Here is a 23,867-nt window from a genome sequence, read left to right as displayed (position 1 = left end):
AAGGTGTAACCCAATTTAGCCATATTTTAGGGATTGAGCACAAGCACTTTAGCACTAGTCACTACTGGAAAAAGGCAGAGAGTCATAAGGCCAATAGAAATTAATTCAGAAAAATAGGAGGGATGAAGGCACAACATTTTGAGGAAGATCACACTAAGACTGACACGTCTAACAGGCAGGATGAAAAAGTGAAAGGAAGCCACATGTTGTTGTGTAGCTAGTTGCATGGCAGATCATACAACATGTGAAATTACCCTTTCTGAACTGCCAATATTGTCTACGGCTTGATTTAGGTAAATGAGCCATGAAAATTATCTTTGGGCAGGCAAACCTGTAACATGCCTGGGAAGAAGTACTGGATAGTAATACAATCAGTCAAAGCCTATGGATTTTTTGTAAATTTATATGAAACTTGTCCTATCAAATAGACTAATTTACTCTATATTTTCATAGTTTTTATTCTGAGAGAAGCCCCCAACCAAACCTCTAGGTAGCCGGACTTGCTCACTTTGCTCAATTGTTGCAATTTGGGTCAGTGTTTTTGTTGTACCATTGTCAAAAAACGTGAGCCGCAGCACTGCTGACAGTTTGGAAATGTTATAACTACAGTACTGGAACTCTGCTGAATTATTTATATAATAAGTGCAGAAAATACTGGGAAACAGCCCACCCTATTGTTCCAGCAGGATACAAAATATTACTTAGATGGAATATCAATACTTTTGATGTTACTTTGACATCGTCATTGTTCCCTACGATGGATTTTGAAAAAGAAGGAGGGTCGCCACTCAGAGATAGCTAAGGATAACAATAGCCCTTAAGAAAGCTTTGGAACATCTGCAATTTGACCAATTCAGATATTTCAACAGTAAGCATCCCTTTAGTTTGCTTTGTTTTATTAGCTGGATGTGTATGACTGTTATTCACTTCCATCTTAGAATTCTGAAACTTAAGTTCAAAATAAAATTTTCAAACAAATAATAAAGTGGCTTGGCTTCAAGCTAAATTTGTGAGAAAATGTCACTTCCTGTGATATCGTTAGTTTCAAAGGCTGTTTGATGTTACTTCCACTACCTTTCTTATTTTGATTAAACAATGACACCAAAAAGAAGGGCCAATGGTGAACTATTAGAAAACCAGGAAGAGAAATGACCAGAATTGCCAAATTAAGCAAATGGTTTCTCAAAGTTTAAACGAGGGACCATTGTGAAAATTGCACCATTTTGTTTCTTGCTTATTACCCTGGTTCCATATTCGGGCTTAAGGGTTAGGTCCTGTGTTTTATAGGTCTCGTCGGGACATCAAGTAATCTGTATCAGGGGTGCCACTCCGCCTATTGTCGGGTAATTTCTTGTGCTGCTTGCCATTAGTAAACTCTGGCATTGCTTCTGTTAGCGGGATTATTATTGGCAGTGGATCCCATGCATCACTTCCATTTATTCTGGAAACAGCACTGCCTAACTACAGTTTCCCTACACTGCAGGTCTATATGTTTTTCTTTGGGAGTACTTATTTTTTTTATTTACTGTGGCGTCCACTTCACTTGCAGGCAGGCACACATGTTTTATGTACAGAGTGCCATGCTTTGTTTCAGCATGGCCCCCGCTCCCGTATACACATGTAATGCTTGGGAGCAGATGCTCTTTGCAGCGCATGAGAGCAAGGGAGAATCCTTCAGCTGCATTTGATTTGATTTGATTTTACTTTGCAGGGCGTGGCTTTAAACTATTCAGTGCAGTGTTCATTTCACAAACGCAGTGCTTTCTGCCTCAAAGCTCAGGCTAAATAAAGTCCAAGCAAACGTTTTTACAACTTCTAATACATTGTATAAGAGGTATAAATAACCGACGTCCAGTGCTATACTTCTTTATATGCATGCTGCAAAGTTGGAGGTTGTAGTATTTTCATAACAAAAATTAGAAAAATTCAATTTCACCAGACTCTCCCTTTAAATCACAGGCTACTGCGATTTGCGCACACCCTTGGGCTTTCTGACCCTTAATATTTGTTGAAATGTAGTTGCTGAAAATATCTCATTCAGGCTTACATTGTAGGCTGGAAAGGTATGCAGCTGTGTAACATGTGTGTGCACATGTAAGGCTAAATTACTAAAAATGTAACCCCCTCTCACCCTCCCCGATTTAATTACATGAGCCCCTTTCGTTTTCTTTTCAACACAGACTAACAGCCAGTTGTACCATGAGCTGCTTAAGCACTGCATATTTTTTGCAGAAATGTAAATATGATCGCGATGCCACGGAATGCACCAGGGTTGACTGCAGGACATCAGTGCGCTGCATTCCACCGTACCTTAACAGCAGTGTAACCGGCCTATTAAGCTGTGTATTTATTTCTCCACCTATCCCGTACACTCACCCTGGTCATACACGCATTTGTAATGTAATAGGCCTCAGATTACAATTTTTTTAAACTATTGGCATTGCAAATAATAATGCAACGCCAATAGCTCAAACTTTCAGTAATGAGAGACCTATTGCATTGCAAATGCTTGTTAGGCCGAGCATTCGAGGCCTCTTGTATATACTTTAGTATATACTTATTACATACTTATATGTGTATGTACTTTGTGGGCTCAGGAGATCACCCCTAGGACTTGTCTGCTTCTGCCTAGGGGCTTTTTTTCTGTTCAACGGCCTCTATTTAACTGTCTGGGGTGCCGCTCGCAGCCTTGTTTGAGAGGACACTTTGTGGGATTAGAAGCGGAGTATTTGTGGAGGAAGCGGACGGAACTGTGCCTGCCCGTGCCTTGCCGGCGAGACCTGAGCCTGACTGCTGTGTGGGTGCGGGACTGCGAGTCCCAGCAGGCAGAGCGCTCGAACCACCACGCGCATCTGCGACTCTTCCCACCCCACCCCTCCCCTGTACAAAGGACTGCCCATAACCGCGCGCACGGGACGGCGCCCGGAGCGAAGCCCGGGCCAAGGGCGGGCCCGTTTTTGCCCGTTCTTGACCGGTCTAGCCCGGACTGGGCCCCCCCTCTTATTTTGGTTATCTAACTTTTGCCAGCTTACTCCATTAATCATGGCTGGTCGTGAAACTAGGAGTAAGTCGTCGACAGTCGGAGGGCTAACAGTGGGAGGTATGGAAAAATTCCTGATTAGAGCTAACTCTTTTATTGATACAGAAATCTCTGTCCTGGAAAATCGTTTGTCTCAAGAACTTTCGGCTATTAAAAGATCTACTATGGGGACTATCGCTAATGCTAAAACGCCAGAAAGGTTCCTGGATACTGTCATAGCATTACCCTGCGACGCAGGTCAAGCCATTATTCCCGATGGGGATGAACACGTTATACAGGACTTGGACAACTTAGTTAATGAGATTCTGCCTGAAATTAATGTAACTCTCGATAATCATGAATCTACTCCCACTGATTCTGGTGCTATTATTAACAATACTTTGTCACAGGGGATTAAAGAAGGGGCAATCCCTAAAAGAAAGAGGGCCTATAATAAGAAAGATGGGAGCAAGGCAAAATTAGCTAAGTTACAACATGATAGTAACCCCCCATCAATCCTAAAGGAGGGGCAAATAGCCCCCATAAATGGGCCAATTGTTTTAACTCAATCCCCCTCCATTAACCTGCCTGGCAATGACCTATCAATCGAAAGCTTGGGTGCTTTATTTAAATCTATTTTATTCCCCCTTGAAGTCAAACTGGAGCAAATAGAACTTAGATTGTCAAATATAGAGAAGGGTATCTCTGTCATACTAGCGAACTCTACTAAGAATGGCAAGCCGAGTGTCACCCCTGTCCCTGTACTTCAACCGGGGGGCCTGCTGCCCTAGTTGATGGTGGGGCCCAAATCAATAATTGTACACCCCCAGGTTTAACAGGCCCTAACCCGGTGAACCATGTACCACCTAAGCAGGCATCAGGCCCCCTATCCGGGGATAGTAGTGTCCAGGGGAAAATTGGTGATGGTCAACTGGGCGAACCGGCATCAGTAAAAGAGTTTAGAGCCCCTAGACCACGCTTACCAGACCTTCCACCCGAAGCAAATCACTTCCTGGTGGTTCTGGTGGAAGTACCTGCTTTAGATGAAGGAGAAGACGAAACTTTCAGTTCACTAAAAAGTAAGGTAGTCAGATGGCTAAATTGGAATAGACCTTTGCCGGCCCATCTACATAATGAAATCATCATGGTAAGAAGGGTGCCCTAGCTGGGCAAAACAGTTAAGACTATACATGGGGATTGTATAACCGTTAATTTCAGAGACCCCAGAACTGTTTCCCATTTCTGTGCTGGTTTCAATAGATCACTTCACTCCACTATCCAGACTCTCCCTTTGTCCTTCTTCTTCCCACCGAATTGTATGACCTATGGAAGAGGAAGGGACGATTGGATCAGGGTTGAGCGGAGGGGTAGAAATAGAAGATACAATGTAAGACCGGTTCCATTGCCCTTGATTGATCCCTTCTGTGATTATAATCGGTTCACTTGCCTGGATGCAGTTGATTGACTACCTCCAGCTGCCCAGTTATTTTTAATGAAGGGATCTTCTCCTGACATGAGTGAAACAACAACGGATGCAACTGATGAGCCCTATGAAAATGCCACTGTGGAATGCTTGCCAACGGGTGTAGCTCCCCCGGGGACAATTTATTTACCTGCCCCTACTCCCTTCAATTCTTTAGAGAATCCCCTAGCGGCTGTAGCTCAACCGGATTTAGTTCACTCATTAATTCCCATCGCTAGTAATCTTAAGGTGCAGCTGCCATTAAATCTAGTACCCTCAAGGGATTCCATGGTCTCGGAGGTTGTCCCTTGCGAATTTGGTTACAAACTAGTGAGTTGGAATATTGCCGGTTGGCGTCAGAAGGAGGAGTCTCTTGGCTGGAGGGAGTCTATTACTAATTATGACATCCTTTGCCTTCAAAAAACGTGGTCTACAGCTGAGATACATTTTGATGGATTTGTGTCCTATAATTGTCCAGCGCAAGAATGCACCATGGGTAGGGCAAAAGGTGAGCTGGTGATTCTATTGTCCGTTCATTTTCCAGTCCGAGTGAAATCCCATACCACCATTGGATCTCACTCGCAAGTACTATGGCTGGAGCAAGGTGGGGGTTGAGATATTTTGTTAAAGAACTATTATAACAATGTATTTGATTCCTCTAGCACCTGTGTTGTTAATGAACTAGAGACTGCTGTTATGAAAATCAGTAGGGCTATCCATAACCCTTATGATATCATTTGGGGAGGGGATTTTAATATTCGTACTTGCCCCTGTTCATTCACAAATGCATGTGGTTTTGATGGGGAAAATGGGGAGGACCGGGCCCATATTGTCCACACAAATTATGGTGACGCCCTTAATACATTGATGCTCAAGTTTGATTTGTTAATTCATCAGCCAGCTGACGATAGTGAAGGTAACACTGTACCAACTTTTGTAGGGAGGAATTCGGCTTCTGTAATAGATTATTTGTTGGTCTCAGTTAAAATTAGCCCTCATTGTGCTATACCTGAAATTGTTGATTTGGGTTTTAGTGACCATAATGCTATCATCATGTTGACATCTATTTGGGGGACAAAGTCTATAGTCAAGCGTGGAATAGTTGCCGAAATAATACCATGCAGGCAGAATGGTCCATGTTGACATCTATTTGGGGGACAAAGTCTATAGTCAAGCGTGGAATAGTTGCCGAAATAATACCATGCAGGCAGAATGGTATCAGGATCAAGTGGTGTGTGGAGAACTCTGAAAAGTTTGCTGCATAAAATTGTGGTAGCCAGTTTTCAAGAGCTACAACGTTGTTTAGATGATGATGCAGTAGCTTCATGTACTGTCGCTGAATTTGAAAAACCTAATGGCATTATAAAAAGGACCCTCACCATCACTATTGTTAATAATAAGAAGGCTACTGCAGGTTGGTTTGATAGAGCCTGTACGAAATCTCTTCAAGAGTTAAAGAAAGCACTCTCACATCATCCTAGGGACAGGGAAGCCGTTAAAATTCTTAGGGCAACCTACAAATGCCACCTGAACCATAGAAAACAAGAGTTAAGGGAGGAAGCGTGGGACAATCTGACAAAAGGGGCGGAGCTGCGAGATAGTAAGCTTTTTCGGAGCACCATCAATAGCCCTTTCCTCCAAAAGGAGGAATTTCCTGTATTAACCGCCCAGGTTAGCGAGGATAGTTGGGTCCAATATTTCAACGGAATATTTGATCCGGCCGGGAAGGACTCTATAAATCCCAGTGCTGAAATCATTGGGCCTAATCTACCCCTCGAGATTACATTACTTGAGGTTGATAACGCTATCCGGAATAGTAAGGGAGGGAAGGCCCCAGGACCAGAAGATTAAGGTCAAATCAGGAATCAGGCAAGGCTGTGTTTTAGCCCCGTTACTTTTTTCCCTTTTTATAAATGCTTTGGACTCTGATCTGAAGAAGGTTCAAGCTGATGCTCCCCAAGTAGAGGGCCAAGCGATCCCGGTACTGTTTTATGCAGACGATACTGTTTTACTTTCCAGAACACCAGTAGGTCTGCAGAGATTAATGAATTGTTTTTTTTATTTTATAAAGGGGAGGAAACTCAAAATTAATAATTCCAAAACTTTCATTATGGCATGCAGGAAAAAGGTGAAAAAGTTGAGACCATACCAGTTCAAGGATCACATAATCGAAGTGGTGGATAAATTCTGCTATCTAGGAATAACTTTTAGTAGCAGTGGTACATGGGCCCCAGAGATCCTTAATATTAAGGCTAAGATGGGTAAGGGGGCCTCAGGGGTTTTTAGATTTGCTTCTAAACTTGGCAGTCGCCGCCCACTAGATATGCTAAATGTTTACCGACATAGATGTGCGTCTGTGGCACTCTATGGTTCGGGTGTCTGGGGACACTGCCAACATGGGGACCTACAAGTTGCTGAAAATGTCTTCTTAAAGAGGCTTCTTTTTCTTCCAACGTCGGCCTCAAATGAGCTGGTTCACAATGAGGTGGGGTTGGAATACCTGTCTGATTTAATAGCACTGAGGCCCCTTATGGCCTGGAGGTCCATTTGGGCCAAGGACGAAACAGGATTCACTAGGAGAATAATAAAAGACTGCCTCCGCCTGGATAAATCTAGTCTGATCCCCTGGCTCAAATATGTCCTGACCTCATATAAAGATGTGTTTGATCTGGATGTTTTCGTGGACCCAGCAAGTGCCACTAACATCGCAAAACAGGAGCTCAAACTTGTTTTTTTGGGGGAGAAAGCTAAACTGCGTCGAGAAGCCAGTAGCCAGTTTAACTCACATTTATTTTATAATTCCTACAACTTGGCTGGTTATGGCTTTTCTAAGTACCTAAAAGTAATTACTAAGCATTCTCATCAGTATGTTCTTACCAGGCTGAGACTAGGGATCGCCCATAATCTGGTGGCCTTCCCCATGATGAAAAAACATACGTCATCACCCTGTCAATGTGACGGAGTCTCCAAACAGAGCACATTGCACTTTCTGCTAATTTGCCCCTTGTATTTGCACTTCCGTATCATTTATCTTAAACCCCTTTTTATGAAATATTCTGTGTCCACTGTTACAACTGCTATGAGACTTTTATTTGCACTTGATGTTCTGGATATCTGCTTTTATACTGCGACTTTTATTCTAAAATCTGTGTCAGCTAGGAAAAGCATGGAAATTATGACCTAACTGTGAATATTCCCTTTCCTGTATAAATTGCTGATTATGCTGATGTTATCCTTTCCCTTGTGTGATCATATTGAATCCTGTATTTTATTTTTAATAGTTTTAACAATTTCCCGGTGATGTCTGTAATATTTTACGTCCTTTTATGATCATCTTGAATGATCGAATAAAGTTTTCAAATCGAATCGAACTGTCTTGAAAGAAAACGACCAGCAGATGTCAGTAAAATACGAGATTCGCTTTAGCATTCTCTAGATTCCAGTCCATAAAAATTGTCTTCCACAAGCACCTGTAGACAATAATATTTTTTTCAAATCTTATATTTTCAGTGATATGACCACCGAAGGCCCTGATTTTATATTAAAAACAGAGCTTTGGACTATACCATTTTCAGCTGAAAGGCAATATTTCTCTCCATATATTCCCATGCCTGGCTTGTCATGCAGTTTGGTGCTTACTTTCCCTCCATGTTAACGAACAGTAGATGTTTCAGCACCCAGGCTAATGTGCTGCATAGCTAAATACATATAAGGTCCCAAAGGCGAGACCGATTGCATTGCAAATGCTTGTTATTTTTGCCTTACTCCTCAGCCAGGACAAGAGCATCAAATGTGTTGTGTACTCAAGAAGGTATACAAGGTGCAGACTATAACAAGCCGCCCACACAACAGCCTGACATTTTTCTAATTGCTGCTGTTTAAAACTGATTGAGTCTCCAACTCTTTCTATTTATCCCCATCCCAGTGGTGAAGCCAGTGTGTCATGGACCGTAGTGCAAAGAAGAAAATGGGCTCCTCTGGCCGCTGCCTGAATGGTGAAATACAGCAATAATCAGGGTTCAGTGAACTTCTCAGTCCTCTAGGCCCTGGCTCCACAGTATCTGCTGCATCAATGGAAGCTACGCCCCTATTGCCCTTCACATATGTTTCTTACTTGCCCCAGGACTCTTTTGCCACTCTGGCATATACTTCAGTTTAAATTTCTTCACCCAAATCTTATCGTCTGCTTTTCCTGTGAAACAGTACCTTTTTGTCTCATGGTCGCCCTAGCTCTTTTCCTGTACTTTTACCATTCTCTGCATCTCTCTTCTTTTTCTAAATATGTTTGCTAAACCCTCTCTTTACACTCCACTTATCTCCTTTTTCAGTTCTGTCCTCTCCTTTCAGCATGTTTATTCTTGCCCCTGCCTGTCAAACTAAAAATAAGGGTCCTTTTAAAGCCTTTCTCACCTGGGGAAAAATGCAAAAAAAGGAATCCACTCTGCTGAAGGTCCTTCCACTGGGTGGAATTATTGTCCCCCTATTCCCTAAAAAAGAATACCCAATGGTCCCTCCCGTCATTCCTCCCCACCAGTCACCCTGTCACACCTGATTTCCCCATTTACAGTAAGTAACTCATTATTCTCTGGTGTGGTGGTCCAATTGCTTCAACTAAACTGGACCAGGATTAGAACTCTTAGAATACACTGTGTTGTATATGAAAACCCAGAATTAGGACAAGGAGTCTTCGTTTACTCAGATGTGGAGGGCCTCGATGACTGCGAATTATTGTCTGAATTGAGGCTAAGAGACTCAGGGCCTAATTACAGAGAGCCTGTTGAATTGTAATCCCGGAGCGATCCCAACTTTGTACAGAGGTCACAATTACAAGTAGCACAATATCACACACAGATATGATGGGTACATTTTAGTAGGCAAATCTGGTGGATGTTAAAAAAGGGGAAAAGGTCTGGTATTTTTTAGGTAATGCGGATTTAAAAAGAACCAGCATCCCCAAGTTCCCTAAAACTCATATTTTACTATTATCAGACTCGCACTATTCATAATCATGACCGTAGTTCCTTGGCTGGTGGACAGGTGTCTGTGAGTCTGGGTTGCGTAAACACAAGGAGATGATGGACGGAGCGCTGAAACTTTTCAGACACTCACCCCCAGTCATAGATCTGGGTTGAATCCATCATCATTCTTTAGCTCACTTCACCACCTCAGTTCAGACCCAGCTATATGCAAATCAGTCTTGACCCTCTGCCTCATGGGGACAGTCCAGTCCGAACTGCCAAGCCAGGTCTTCCCTGAACCGGAAACAAGCATCTAAGGACCGGTTTCCGGGTAACACCCGTCATCAGCCAGGCTAGCTTGAATCCAGTGGCAAAGTGAGAAAGGGACCCACGTCTGGTCATACCCTGCCAACTTAGGGCGAACAAAGCAAACACAAGGAGATGATGGACGGAGCTGAAACTTTTCAGACGCTCACCCCCAGTCACAGATCTGGGTTGAATCCATCATCGTTCTTTAGCTCACTTAAGTGTCTGAAAAGTTTCAGCACTCTGTCCATCCTCTCCTTGTGTTTGTTTTAGTCTGGGTTGGGTGTCTGCCTGGGCAGGATGTGTGGTAATCTTGGCTGGAGAAGGGTGTGGGTAGCATGTTATAAACAGTGCCACTGGAATTATGCAAATCTGCATCCATGTTTGTGCATAATTATGGATTTGCTGCACTTGCTCGGGTAAGATGGCTGAAAGAGCAGGAGAATCAGTATGAGCTCCAGAGGGTTTGGATCACCATCTGTGCAAATCCTTGACATGCCTCACAAATCTTGCTGGTGATGGTGTAAAAGAAGTAATAAGGAAAATGCAGCAAACTGACGAAGAAGTCACATACTGTTAGATTAAAGAAGCTTTGAATTTCAAGTTCAATCCGATACCCAATGTTGATTACGGAAGATACATTTTCAGTCAAGAACGATAGAAAGTTGGTGAAATCATTGATGAGTTTATGGAGAGACTCAACACACTCATGAGACACTGCAAATTTAATGAATTTAATGACGAGGAAGCTATACGTCTTTGAGGTATTGATAGATACTTGTCAGATTAATTCAGATGCCAAATGCTGAGGGAAACTCTTAGTCTGGAACAAGTGTTAATGACTGCCATAGTTGAAGAGCGTGTTGATAGACAAATTGCTGACATGAAGGCTGGAGATGCCCAGAATGAATCAGTCAGTGTGAAAAGTAAGCCAAAGCAAAAGGCTAAAGGATACAAGGTGATGCATTGGAGGCATGGCCGCTCTTTCTTGTCATATGAACTCAGTGAGGAATAGCATGGATCACATCTTCAAGGGAAAGGTTGCAATATCCTGACACCGAGATTTGGTAAGTCGGATTTCTCTATAGTCTCCCCCAGCTTCCCCCCTGGGGCACATTTCTCTTGCAACCACTTTCCGCATCATACGCTCCCCTCAACCTAACAATACCTTTCTCTCAACGGGTGAAGACAGTCTCAACTGCCAGTTCCCTAATTATCCTCGATCTGAAAGTGTGACCCGGGCCGCCATTTTCAGGTCCTTCTTTGACTTCCATGCTGCTCCAGGTCCCAGATTGATACTCCAAGCAATAGAAAGAGGGCCATCTCGACCCAAGCTCCTCTCTCATAACCCACCTCAACAGAAACAAAAAGAGGAAAATTTAAGCTCCCAGAGTGGCCCCCATTTTGAATTGGGCTGTTGCTAGTCCAGCTCAACCTCAGTACGCTGCTTTGATCTGCACCTCCTTACACTAATCACTACAACAGTTAAGCATTTGCCTCTTATGCTCCCTTTTAAGAGCTGCTTTCACAGAAGAGTTAATGCCACGAGGTCCACCCGATTTTAATCTCCTTCACTTCTGGAACACAGCGGAGACCTCCCTGGTATGATATATCTCCAGTCAGTGTAAAAAAGCTTTATAATGAATGTAACACAGCCACTTCTCCTCGAACACAACTCTATTGGGAGTAACAACTTGGACCACTCCGGCAATATCACTGAAAGGGAGGTTTTCCTAGCCCTTTTAACAGGAGGTCTGAATTAAAATAGCACCCTCCTTTTCAATCAGAGCTATAGATTTTGCTCCATGAGTTTCAACCTCCTATCCATAACAGCTTATTCCATTCAACATGAATACTCCGATTCACATCTAAAGACTCCGAGATATTTAAGGTGCCCCTCCTATATGAAGTTTGCTTGATTTTACTCACAAAAGACCGTCGAGCACTCCTTTAAAGGATATATTTTGCCGGCATCCACAACACCCCTCACCCCTTCACTATCCAACTTCATGAAAGAATATGGTTCAAACTCTTTCTCCATCAATCCCCCTCAACCTTTCAACAACTCATCTTTTACACTACCCGACCTGCGAAATGGAACACAATCCTAACAAAATACCTTCATGTAAGCTGAACTGCTAACATCATTTATGGTCATAAACTGACAATTTCGAACTCACCCACGTTCAAAGGGAATGCACCTACAGCCATCTACAGAAACAGAACAGTCATGATACAAGCCAATGATGCCAACCTATGTTCCTTTGAATCCATATACCCTACGCTACGGAATGCCATATCACATTCACAGAACTCACCCTCCCCAAGCCAACACACCCCACAGGACACAACACAGGGAGAAAAACTCATGAGTCATACAACAAACTCTAACTCTACCCCCTCCTCCACAATACATTTTGCCCTCACCTCCACCCTTACTGACCCCGGTACCTCTAACTCACTGGACGGCACCACTACCCCTCGCTTTTACACTATGGCAGAGGAGTGTCACCCCACTGCTGCTTCCCAAAAGAAGCAACACTGAAAAAGAAAATGATAATAAAATGATTTGAATATAATTTTCTTTTTCACTGTTGCTTCTGCTGGGTAGCCAAGTTGAGGGGCCGGGTCGGGCCATCCTCCTGAGCTTCAGGAGGAGGACTTATAGGCACTACTAACTGTGCATGATGGTTTGGCCGGATGTTTTAGGCTGGCCAAACTCTCATGCGAACTTAGCATTTCTCCACCTGGCTGTGTTGTACAGGCACTGTCTGAGCAGCAAAGCAGGCCGCTCAGACCAGACCCCATGCTGGTCTCAAGCTGGGAACTCTCATGCTGGAAATAGCATTCCAAACATGAGAGCAGCGCTGGGTTTGGCATATGGGAGCCTGCGCAGTGTGGGCCAGTAGAGATCGGGAGAGAAGGAAGATGCAGCGTCAGGTAAGTCAAAATGAATTTATTTATTTTTGATATATTTGTTTATGTATTTATGTCCTCCTACTTGCCTACTCATTAACAATAAAGAAACAAGTGAGATTTCGAATCACACTCTTAGTGACATACACTCTCTGACTCTGGATTGCCTTGCATCAAACCATTTGAAGCTAAACATCCTCACTCCCTACTCTGAACCAAGTGCCCATGACCAATCTAAATGAGCGACTAACTCTCATGGAAAACCAACTAGAGAAAGTAATACAGGGTACAAACAAAATCCTAATGAATCTCAACACGTATCTGGAGCATGCCCAATGCCCTCAGCTTCCTCCTACTTGCACCAACAGACAACACCTAAGACGATCCAAGACACAGCCGCACAGCTGAATGACAATGCATCTTAACAACCAAGCTCAGAGGCCCTAAAGAATGAGCGCCATGATGTCTCTGGGTGACTCACATGATATGACCTGGTGCTGAATAGAGACTACCCCACCTTCAAGACCAGGTTATCACGGGGTTTGGGTGAGACCTCAATCTGCATTCCAACCACTGTGTAGATAAGAATCGTTTAGTCCTGCTTAATTGCCATCTAATCGTTTTTTACAAATACGGCAAGAAACAAGTTGACCATTTGACTCCTTTGAGCTACCAGAGATCATTGCCTCTCCTGTGAGGCACCACTTTTTTTTATCTGACAAGTAGACTCACCTAATAAAACTTGTTTTAAAGAACTACTTAATCTATTTTAAAACACCTCTTCTTAAGCACACACAATTCACCACACCAATCTACTCTATACGGCCCTACACCCCCCACTTCACATACAGCTTTGTAGCTAACGATCTCTGATAAAGAGCCCCCTTGTGGGTGCCTGTCGGGCATTGCAGCACCGGCCTGACGAGGAGCACACTCTATGGTGAAGCATGACACCCACTTGGGTGCATGAGGGCTCTAGCTCTTAAGGGAAAGGACCCCACACCATCCGTTTCCTAAGACCCTGACTGACCACAAATTCTCCTTGTCTTCATTTTTCTAAGGAACTGCATACCTTTGTTGATAGAATTGATATTCATTAGGGGCATGTATGCTGGACCTACAAGCGCTCCTGGTCCCTCTGTCTTTGTGATATATTTAAAATTACTTGCTAAGCCTTAACTCCCCTTTTATTACACATAAGTCTCCGGTAAGGTAGGCCCCAGCTAGCCCAAAGGGCAGGGTACTGGTTAAGTAAAAGGTAGGACATGTACTGTTTTACACGTCCTGGTAGTGACACACAGCTACATTTGTTTTTCACTACTGTGAGGTCAACTCCTTTAATAAGGCTGCATTGGGAACTCATCATTGACTTTATTTTGGTTATAGAAAACACAGAAGTATACACATAGCAGCATAGATACAAAAACATGACAGAGTATGAACATTTCAATTCAATAAACAGTATTAAAAAAAATTATATTTCCAAAGAACAAGAAACTTAATAGGGCCTTTGGGCAAAACCCTATTATCTAGCAGCTATTCTTGAACGAAACCTTAAAATCACTTAAAAAGAGCTTTAAACCCAATTAGATTTAAAGTGCATGGTGCATTAGGGTATTGTTACCTCTTTTTCTGAGATGCCATATAGAGTTTAAGTAGCTGGTAACAGAGTAAACAACACAGCTGCTAGTGTCTGCCCCGCATATTCTCAAGGCATTATGCCTATCGTCAAGCCCAAGAAGGGAGCACTGAGGGATAATCCAGCGACCATGCTATTTGGTTTATGCACCACAGAAGAACAATAGGTGCTCGTCGTTCTCCACTGACCGACAACCAATGGGGCAAAAATTGGAGGAGTTAGCATTACTCCTCCAAGAGGAGGTAAAAGAAGCAGTTTTTAAAGTCCTGAGTCTAAATTTAATATAGAGAGACCTTGACATTGGTGTAGTCACCTAGTCCATAAAATCTTCAAAGTAATAACCACATTTAAAAGCCAAAAACGGATCAGTTAGACTGCCCCAGGGAGCGGCAGAAATTCTGGAGCCAAGGACAACATTCCAGTAGTGATCTTTAATGAGACCTCGGGAGCTGCTGGTTATTGATGTTGGTTGAAGCAAAAATTAGGGCAATCCTAGCTTGACCAGCCATAATATAACATGAGCTATCCATGGGATCCTAAGGGCCAGTTGGTGAGCTAACATTTCGGTAAGACACTCCACATATGGTGCAAGTTGCTTGGATGTCCATATCATTACCTAGAATAAAATAGGCTTAACATGGGCTGTGTCTGAAATTTGTCTAACATTTAGATCAACACTTAAAGGAAGTAGTAGTGTACCTTTCGGTAACTTCAGTAGGGACCTTAAGAAATAATTTTCACCTTTGTCTATTAAATCAAGAATGCAATATCCCCACAAATCTGACAGATAAAGAGTGGCACAGTACGCTTGGGCCCTATATATTTCCAGTGCCGGTGAGATAGGATAGGAAGAGGCTTTATTTGCAAATTTAAAAATAGATCCAGCTTTATCCTTAAGAGACCGGGACCTTTTTCCTATCTTCGCTGACCAACTGGTGGAATCTGACAATCTCTCTCCTAGACAGTCGAATTCTAACTCCCTATCCAATTTGGCTTCATCTAAGGCTACATTCCCTTTAACTTTCTTGATGTGGGAATATCACGTATCTCGTTTTAGATATGTTTATTTCAAGCCATGGTCTTTACAAAATTGGTTGAACGTCCTCAACAGGGCATTAAGACCTGCAGCAGTTTTAGATAAAAGAAGTGTGTTGTCTGCAAATAGCAAACTTGGTATTTTGGAGCCAACAATTTTAGGTGCACATTCACATAATATATTAAATAGTGTATGGTTTCATTGATAAATAATAAAAATAATGTAAGAGCAAGGATGAACCCTTGCCAAACACCATGCCCTATTGGAAAGTTCTCTGTAGTACCTCCCCCTCCTCGGGCCCCTTCTGACTCTGGCAAAATTATCAGTGTACAAATTCCAAATCAGCGTCAATGGCCCTAAGGCAACCCACATTTTTGTGAGGACCTCCCCCGTTCTAAGACGAGAACTTTCCATTTTTAGGTCAAAAATGAAAGATCTGATCCACAGTATTGTTTTGTGAATGAAGCCTGCTTGAAGGTGTGAGGGCCTTGTTGGGTGTAATCCAATCCCAAAGTCTTGCCAAAAGTTGTTTACTATATATTTTTTTTTAAGTTGTCGATCAGGAAAATGGGGCAACAATTACCTGGTTCTTGCCTTGAGTAATTGCTTAAACACATTTAAGCTGTAATTCCTGATTAGAAAGGAGTAGCTATAACATGATTCATATCTTTGGAATGGTAATGATAAATCCTCTTTACTGGTACAGTTGGATTTAACATTCCTGTTTTAGAAATAACTATTTTAGAAAGTAGACATTTCTCTGCTCTTACTGCTCTGTGTGCTGGGATGGGCGACATCCTCACTTAGTGCATTCCCTGTAGAAAGCCACTAACACAGGAAGGGTGGGTGTGAGAGAGAACTAATCTACATTTAACTACATTCTGATAGCTGTTCCTGGGCAGGCAGAGGGAGCTGACACTTACACCTAAATAGGCAGAGTCCTGTTTCCCACAAAAATGGCTGAATACCTCCCACAGATAGCCTGGCAGACAGGGCTGGGTGAAAGGGGTCCTGTGCCCTCAAAGGGCCTGCTCTGAAGTCATTCCCACTTCAAAGACACAACTGGGTATAAGTACTGGGGCTCTGACCCTACCAAGACAGTACACTTCTGGACCTGTGAAGAACTCTGCTAGGAGTAAAGACTGCTGGGCTCTGAAGGAACTACTTTGCTGAGCTGCTCTGCTGCCTTCTGATCTCTGCCCTGATGAAGACAAGGACTGGTCCTATCCCACTTGAATCCAGAGTGACTCCAAGAGCTTGCTGGCTTGCCCCCTGTTCTGAAGCCATCAAAGACTTCCTTCAGTAATGCAACAGCACATGGACTCTGCCATCTGTGAGTCCTGCCCTGAACAAGTGGTGCCAATCCAGTCCTGGGTCCTTGAACTGTGATTTCTGCTGCTCAGAACCATAAACATCGACGCAGTAATGGGTTAGCGCCAATCGGAACCAACGCATTGCACTTTGACACCGACCTATGATTTTGCCTCGACGGACCGCCCGGCTCGATGCCGACTAAAAGCGTGGCTTGGTGGCGACAAAGCGCTTACATTGCGATGGGGTTCCTCGACGAAGTATTCCTTGACTGCGCGGATCGGTGCCGACGCTCCGCCCCTATCATCGGGATCGATGTGGACACAGCGCCTCCTCTACTCATCTCATCAAGTTTTTCGACGTGAGCTTCATACAAGGTACTCTTTCAGCGGGACCTGCATGAGTCCAGTAGCCGGCCTGCCCTCCATCACCGTCGTCCTGAACATTGGATTCCCCCCCGGTCCAGCGTAACTTCAAGTAACTCCTAGGAGCGATAGACTTCTAAGTACTACTTTACAAAATATTCTTTAAAAATTCATAACTCCAGTTCTACTAATTGGATTTTTGTCCTTTAGGTCTTGATTTACTCATAACATTATTCTCTATGTTTCTAAACCCATGTGAAGTATTTTTGTGGTGTTTTTATTGTGTTACTGTGTGTGTGTGTGGCACAAATAATTTACACATTGCCTCTTTCGGTAAGCCTGACTGCTCTGTGCCAAGCTACCAGAGGGTGAGCACAGCTTATCTTTTAGTGTGTATCTAGCTTTCCCTGACTAGGATTGTGGCCATTACTTGGACAGGGTGCTTACCTCTGCCAACTAGAGACCCAATTACTAAGACACGCTCTAACCCCTTCCTTGACTAATATAATAAACAGCTCCCTGATGAGCGGCGTTATTCTAGACTGCCTCAAACTCAGTCAAGTCACGCCACTGCTAAAAACAATAGGCGCAGACAGGACTGACTTCAATAGCTTCATACCTGAAAACTAAGAGACTTGTTGCTACAGTTATTTCAGATAATTATTTTAGATAGTTATTTTAAATAATTATTTTAGATTATTATTTTAGTTTATTATTATAACTTTTTTTTTAGTTAGTTGTTTAATCTTTTAATTGCAGATATGTCAGATCAGAGCATGGCTGCTCCACCTTCATTTTTACCTTTTCCTGGAGAACCAAGTATCCCTTGGAAAAGATGGAATTTTTTTTTTAGCACTTATATGTTAGCGATTGGTGGTGATAAATATGGGCCGTTAAGGAGACAAGCAATATTGTTATACCATTTGGGGACAGAAGGAAGAAGGATATATGATGACCTTCCCGAGGTTTCTTTGGGAATTGGTAATGGCCAACCTGCAAATCTTCATGACAAGTCGTTGCAAATGCTGGAAAAACATTTCACACCCAAGCTAAGGGGCCGATTATGATGGCGGACGGACCTGAGTCCGTCCGCCACCATAGAGTAGGAGGGAACCTCCGCATGCCCTGCGGAGTTCCCTCCTGTGCAATTAGGATGTGACCGCCACCCTGGCGGTCACATCCTCTATTTTTACCATTGCGGCGGATGCAGCTTCAAGCTGCATCGGCCGCAATGGTAAAAATGCATACATTGCATTTGTATGCAGAAAGCGGCAGGCACCGTGCGGTGCCTGCCGATTTCTGCATACAAATGCAGGGGGGTACCCCCCACCCACCCTTCACCCAGGGGGCCCGCAACGGGCCCCCGCAGTGAAGTTACACATGCTTTTCCACGGCGGAAAACCCGCCGCGGAAAAGCATTTTGCACAGCCCATCCTAATATGGTTGACGGTGTCTGAGAGACACCGTCACCATATTAGAGCTTTTCCGCCGCGGTTGTAAGCCGTCCGCGGCGGAAAAGATGCGGATGGAAACCAGGACCCACCAGCCATCCTAATGTGGCGGTGGGTCTTTGGTGGGTCCGCAGAGGATTTTCCGCGTCCTCCGGGCCGGCGGTGGCTTCCGCCGGCCCGGAGGATGCAGAAAATCCTCCATCATAATCGGCCCCTTAGTGTGGTTTTTGAGAGACACAATTTTTTTTGTAGAGTACAAGCACATGACGAGTATATTATGACTTTTGTAGCGACACTGTGTGGTTTGGCAGTAACATGTGAGTTTCAAGGCTTAATGGAATCCTTAATTCGTGACCAATTTGTGAGATGTACCAGAGACATGCAAAAAGTGGGAGTGAAAAATGTTACTAAAACGGAAGTTCCATGTACATCCCATCCAAAAAATGTACCTAATGTAATTGTAAAAAGAAAAATTACATGTTATAGCTGTGGTTGTCCTGGCTAGAAATGTGACATGTAGGTCATGTGGGAGGAAGGGTCATTTAGCTAAAATGTGTAGATTTAAAGTACAAAGTCCAAGTGTTAAGACTGTAGAAATTAAGGAGAAATAAGAGAAGAATTGATGCCATCTGTAGATGAGTGTTGAATGTCTGAACATGAAATGATTATTAATGAGAACAAAGATATACAAATGGAAAGTATTGAGATGCTTGAGAATCACCTTTGGTAATACTGAAGTCAAGGTATTGGTGGATTCAGGTAGTTTGTTCACATTGATGTCTAAAGATGTTTATCAGAAGGAGTTAAAAAAATATGAAAGACTTACAACATCCTGATATAAAAGCAGTGGGGTACGGCGGAAAAAGAATTAACATTGTGGGGATGGAATGGATGGACATATTTTTCAAAAATAATAGTGTTCATGGGAGAGTGTATGTAACTGAAGATGGTTCTAACCTTTTAGGATGGTGTCATCAAAAAGATCTTAACATCATCCTTGATCCTAATGATAAAGAACCTGTGATGGTTGTAGAGTCTGCGCAAGAATGTAATTTGCCTGTTCTAGAGGATGATTCTGACTGGGGTAAGAAATTAATGATGTCATTTCCCCATGTCTTCACTGATGAATTGGGTATGCTGAAGAAATGTACTCACCGCATTATCCTAAAAAAAAATGTTTGTCCAGTAGTGCACAAAGTTAGGCCTATACCTTTATTGATGAGAGAACCGCTGCAAAAAGAGCTTGACAAATTACTGGAATGTAAAATTATTGAGCTTATTGAATCTTCAGAATGGCTTGCCCAGATTGTCATCGCATCCAAGGAAGGAAATAAGATTTGTCTCTGTATAGACTTGAGGGATTTAAACAAAAACATATGGGAGCCAACCACTACCAAATATAGCAGAGATGTTGAGTGTGATGGGTGGTGGGAAGATTTTTAGCGTTTTAGACATGTCTGCTGCCTAGCACCAAGTGAATTTGCATACAGAATCACGACCCCTGACTTCTTTCGTCACACCGCTGGGAGCTTTCCGCTACTGTCGGATGCAGTTTGGGTTAGCTTCAGCCTCCGCGGTGATCATTAGACAGAAGAAAAGTATTGTGAGGGCAATTGTTGATGCTCCTCTGCCAACAGATAAGGAATTGTTAAAATAATTTCTTGGTCTTGCCGAGTATTGCTCAAAATTTGTATCTAATGTTTCTGACACTGTGGAGCCTATAAGAGCATTGTTAAAAAATGGTGTATTATTTGAATGGAATTCAGCATGTGAATCAGCATTTAAAAATATCAAAACATCACTAGTTAGTGCACCCACCTTGGCCCACTTCAATGTGACAAAGAAAACTATGTTAACACCCGATGCAAGTAATGTCGGGTTGGGTGCTGTGTTGACTCAGAAGATGGAGATAGAGTGATTGGATTTGCATTGCGTTGCTTACAAGGTGCAGAGAGATCTTACTCTGCTATTGAAAAAGAAGCTTTGGGTTGTTGTTGGGCGATGAATCGTTTTAGATTGTATTTATGGGGGTTGCCTTTCGTTCTTAGGGCAGATCACAAGCCTTTGGTGCACATTTTTAAAGGTGGGAAGGGTCTTGAAGGGAATGTGACTTCCGAATTTCTTAATGGCTGTTGTCAGTAATGGATTACAATTTTTCAACTGATTTTGTCAGAGGTAAAAGGAATGTCATAGCTGATTGCTCGTCGCGCATGCCGGTTGAGGGAGAGGAAGAGGATTCTTCCTTTGTGTTTGAGGTGGACTCCTTATCTACTGTTTGTGATGTAGAATTGGCTTTAAGACAAGAAGAGTGGAGTGAAGCCTTGAATACTGATGGAGAGTACATAGAGCTTAAAGACGCTATTCGTGATGGGTGGAAAAATGTGATGACCTTAAATGAGGAATTAAAAAAATATATAAAAATTAAAGATCAGTTGAGTATTCAAGCGAATAAGGTCTTGAGATGCAACCGTGTTGTTCAACCTAGAGTGTTGAGAGAAAAGTTAGTCAAACTTGTACATGAAGGACATTTAGGGAGAAGCATGTGCAAAAGAAGATTGAGGCAAACTTTTTGGTGGGCCGAGAAGGATAGAGAGGTGGAAGAGATGGTGAAAGATTGTCAGGCATGTAGTAATAGCGACAAGTGTAGAGTAATCCGTCAACCTCCGCTGGGATGTGTGTGGGTTCCTGATTGACCCTGGGAGAAGTTGGCGATGGATTGTTTGGGTCCAATTGATAGGTTAGGTGTAAGGAATAGATTCTTGATTGTTTTAGTGGATTACTACAGTAAATGGTTTGTAGTTAAGTCTGTGGAACATATTACGTCTGAGATTGTGATTGAATGTTTGAGAAATTCGTTTTTGGAAGAGGGGATACCTAAGAGTTTGGTTACAGATAATGGAGTACAGCTAGTTTCTACTGCCATGATAACGTTTCTTACGGGATTAGGTATTAAGCATGATAGAGTGGCACTATTTAGACCACAGGCAAACGGATTAGTTGAGAGGGTGAATCGCGTCATTATGGACAACATCCAATTGTCTTTGGCTAATGATTAAGGTGCAAGGAGGAATTTGTTAAAATGATGTGGGCTCATAGGGTAACTCCTCACTCTGTTATGGGTGTGTCACCTTTTGTGGTTTTGAAAGGAAGAGAACCTGCAACTAAAGAATTTCCTGTGTGGTTACAAAAGAAAGATCAACTTTGGGTAGACCGGGAACAAATTACAGCAAGAGTTAAAGAATCTCAAGAACCAAATAAGGGTGATTATGACAGAAGGAAAGGGGTGAAGTATGTTGGAATTGTTTATGGTGATTGGGTAGTCACTAGAAAAGAGTGGTAAAAGTAATGAACTCTGTGGTTACTCTAGATGGTTACTCTAGATGACGGAAAAGAGTGGAGCATGGGTAGCCTGTGCAAAATTATTGTGCCAAATTCAACTGAATGATTCTCCTGTTATTGCCTATTATAATATGTGCTATTCTTTTCTTTCCATCACTTGATGATATTTTATCTTAGTTGTGTGTTAAATTTCCTTATTTATTATTCTTAGCATGTATAGTTTATCAATTTTGTGTTGAAATTCCTTGTAAGGGGAGAGATGTGTGGAGATTTCTTTCTTCTATTACAGAACTGAGTGATGCGATAGAATGACATCACTGAGTAGTTCTGAGAAAGACAGTCAGTTGAAGAAGATGGAGGTTGCTGTACACTTGTGAAGATCTACTCTTGAATAAATACCTTTTATTTATTAATCACTGTTTGCGTGGTTACTACAATTCCCTTCCTAGCCAGCATTTTAGAGAGATGTGTTCTCTTACAACTAAACTAACACATCAACAATCTCCTGGACCCTCGTCAATTGGGCTTCAGAAAAGGATGCAACATGGAAACAGCCATTCTGAATATAGCCGATGACTTTACACAAATCAATGGATGCAGACCGATGCTGCCTGCTCATACTTCTAGATTTGTCAGCGGCCTTTGACACGGGCTACCATAAAGGTTCTCTTGGACTCCCTTCAAAAAAGGGTTGGAGCAAATGAGTGGTGGGTCTATGATGGTTCACATATTTTCTTAAAACACACCCTCAGGAAATAAAAAGAAACAATTCAACTTCAGACAAAGTGGCAATAACCTGGGGGGTCCCTTAAGGCTCAGTCTTCTCACCTACACTGTTCAATATCTACATGGAGCCCCTCACCATCAAACTCAAACAAGCAAACATCTCCTTCCACCTCTATGCTGACAACACCCAGGTTTCCATGGAAATATCCTCACTGGATGACCTACACCGGCTAAATTCCACCCCCAGAGAAGTCCAACTCTGGTTATCCCATAACCCCTTAAAACGTGTCATGAATTCCTCTTGCACCCTTTGTATAGTGGGTCTGGTGCACAATGGTCATGTGATATTACCCCTGTGGGGTGTAATGGGCTCCTATGATATCATGACAGATATTCCTCATGGCCCATGATCCCACTGCACTTAACTCTCTGACACATTTCCCCAGAACACATGTACCTATGCAGTACCTTGCACCTGCTGTTAATTAGGCCATGGTTTGGTTTTCTGTTTTGCACATTTAGTGAATGAGAAATAGGGTTTCCTGGTTGTCTGGTTTCAATTGCCATGGTTTATTGGTTCCAACCGCCAAGTTGCACCTGCTGTTCCTTAAAGGTCCAAACCATTGTATTAACATTTGTTTCCTCCAGTGGTCGTTAGAACCTTCCTGTTTACCATGTGCTCCATGAGCCTCATGTGAGCCTGCTGCATCTACTGGACCACAGACTGTATTTAAACAGTGTCCAATACCAAGTCAATGCTTGGCCTTGCTCCCTGCTTGAACAAGCTTCACCCTTCCCACTCACTGGCAGAATCAGCCAGAATCGAGCAGCTCTCTAGTCTCCTTCAGTTCAAGTTGTCCATGGCCCTAGCTCCATCGACATCTCCGTCATCTCCTCTTCCTGAAATGCGATTCCTCTTCCACTATGGCTCCCTGTATTTTACGGCCACAAGACCTTTGAACTTCTGAAAAAGAGGAAGACAAGGCTAGGTACATAATAACAGGTTAGTGTGCACTAATCAATCTAATAGTAAGAGGCAAGACTGATTGAACAGCGCCTTCAAGATTATAAACATTACCTTCAGGCATTCTCCGTGATTCCTTCCAGCGCTTTAGCCTTTTTATGCTCCAGCCACTTTTGCTGACTTGGTCTTTTGAACTGTAATAGCGTAAAAACTGAATGCATTACACCAGTGTTTCTCTGATGAACAGTTGTGACCACTGAAAGCATATAAGAGTGAATGATATGTGTACAAATATTATATGGAGATCTGTATTTCGAGTCGATTCTTAGTAGTGCCAAAAACTCCAATCTATGTTTCGAAGTTGACTCTTGGAAG

The sequence above is a fragment of the Lissotriton helveticus genome, chromosome 4_1 (genome assembly GCF_964261635.1).
Source record: "Lissotriton helveticus chromosome 4_1, aLisHel1.1, whole genome shotgun sequence".
NCBI classification, from domain to species: domain Eukaryota; kingdom Metazoa; phylum Chordata; class Amphibia; order Caudata; family Salamandridae; genus Lissotriton; species Lissotriton helveticus.
Note: the sequence above shows the minus strand (reverse complement) of the source record.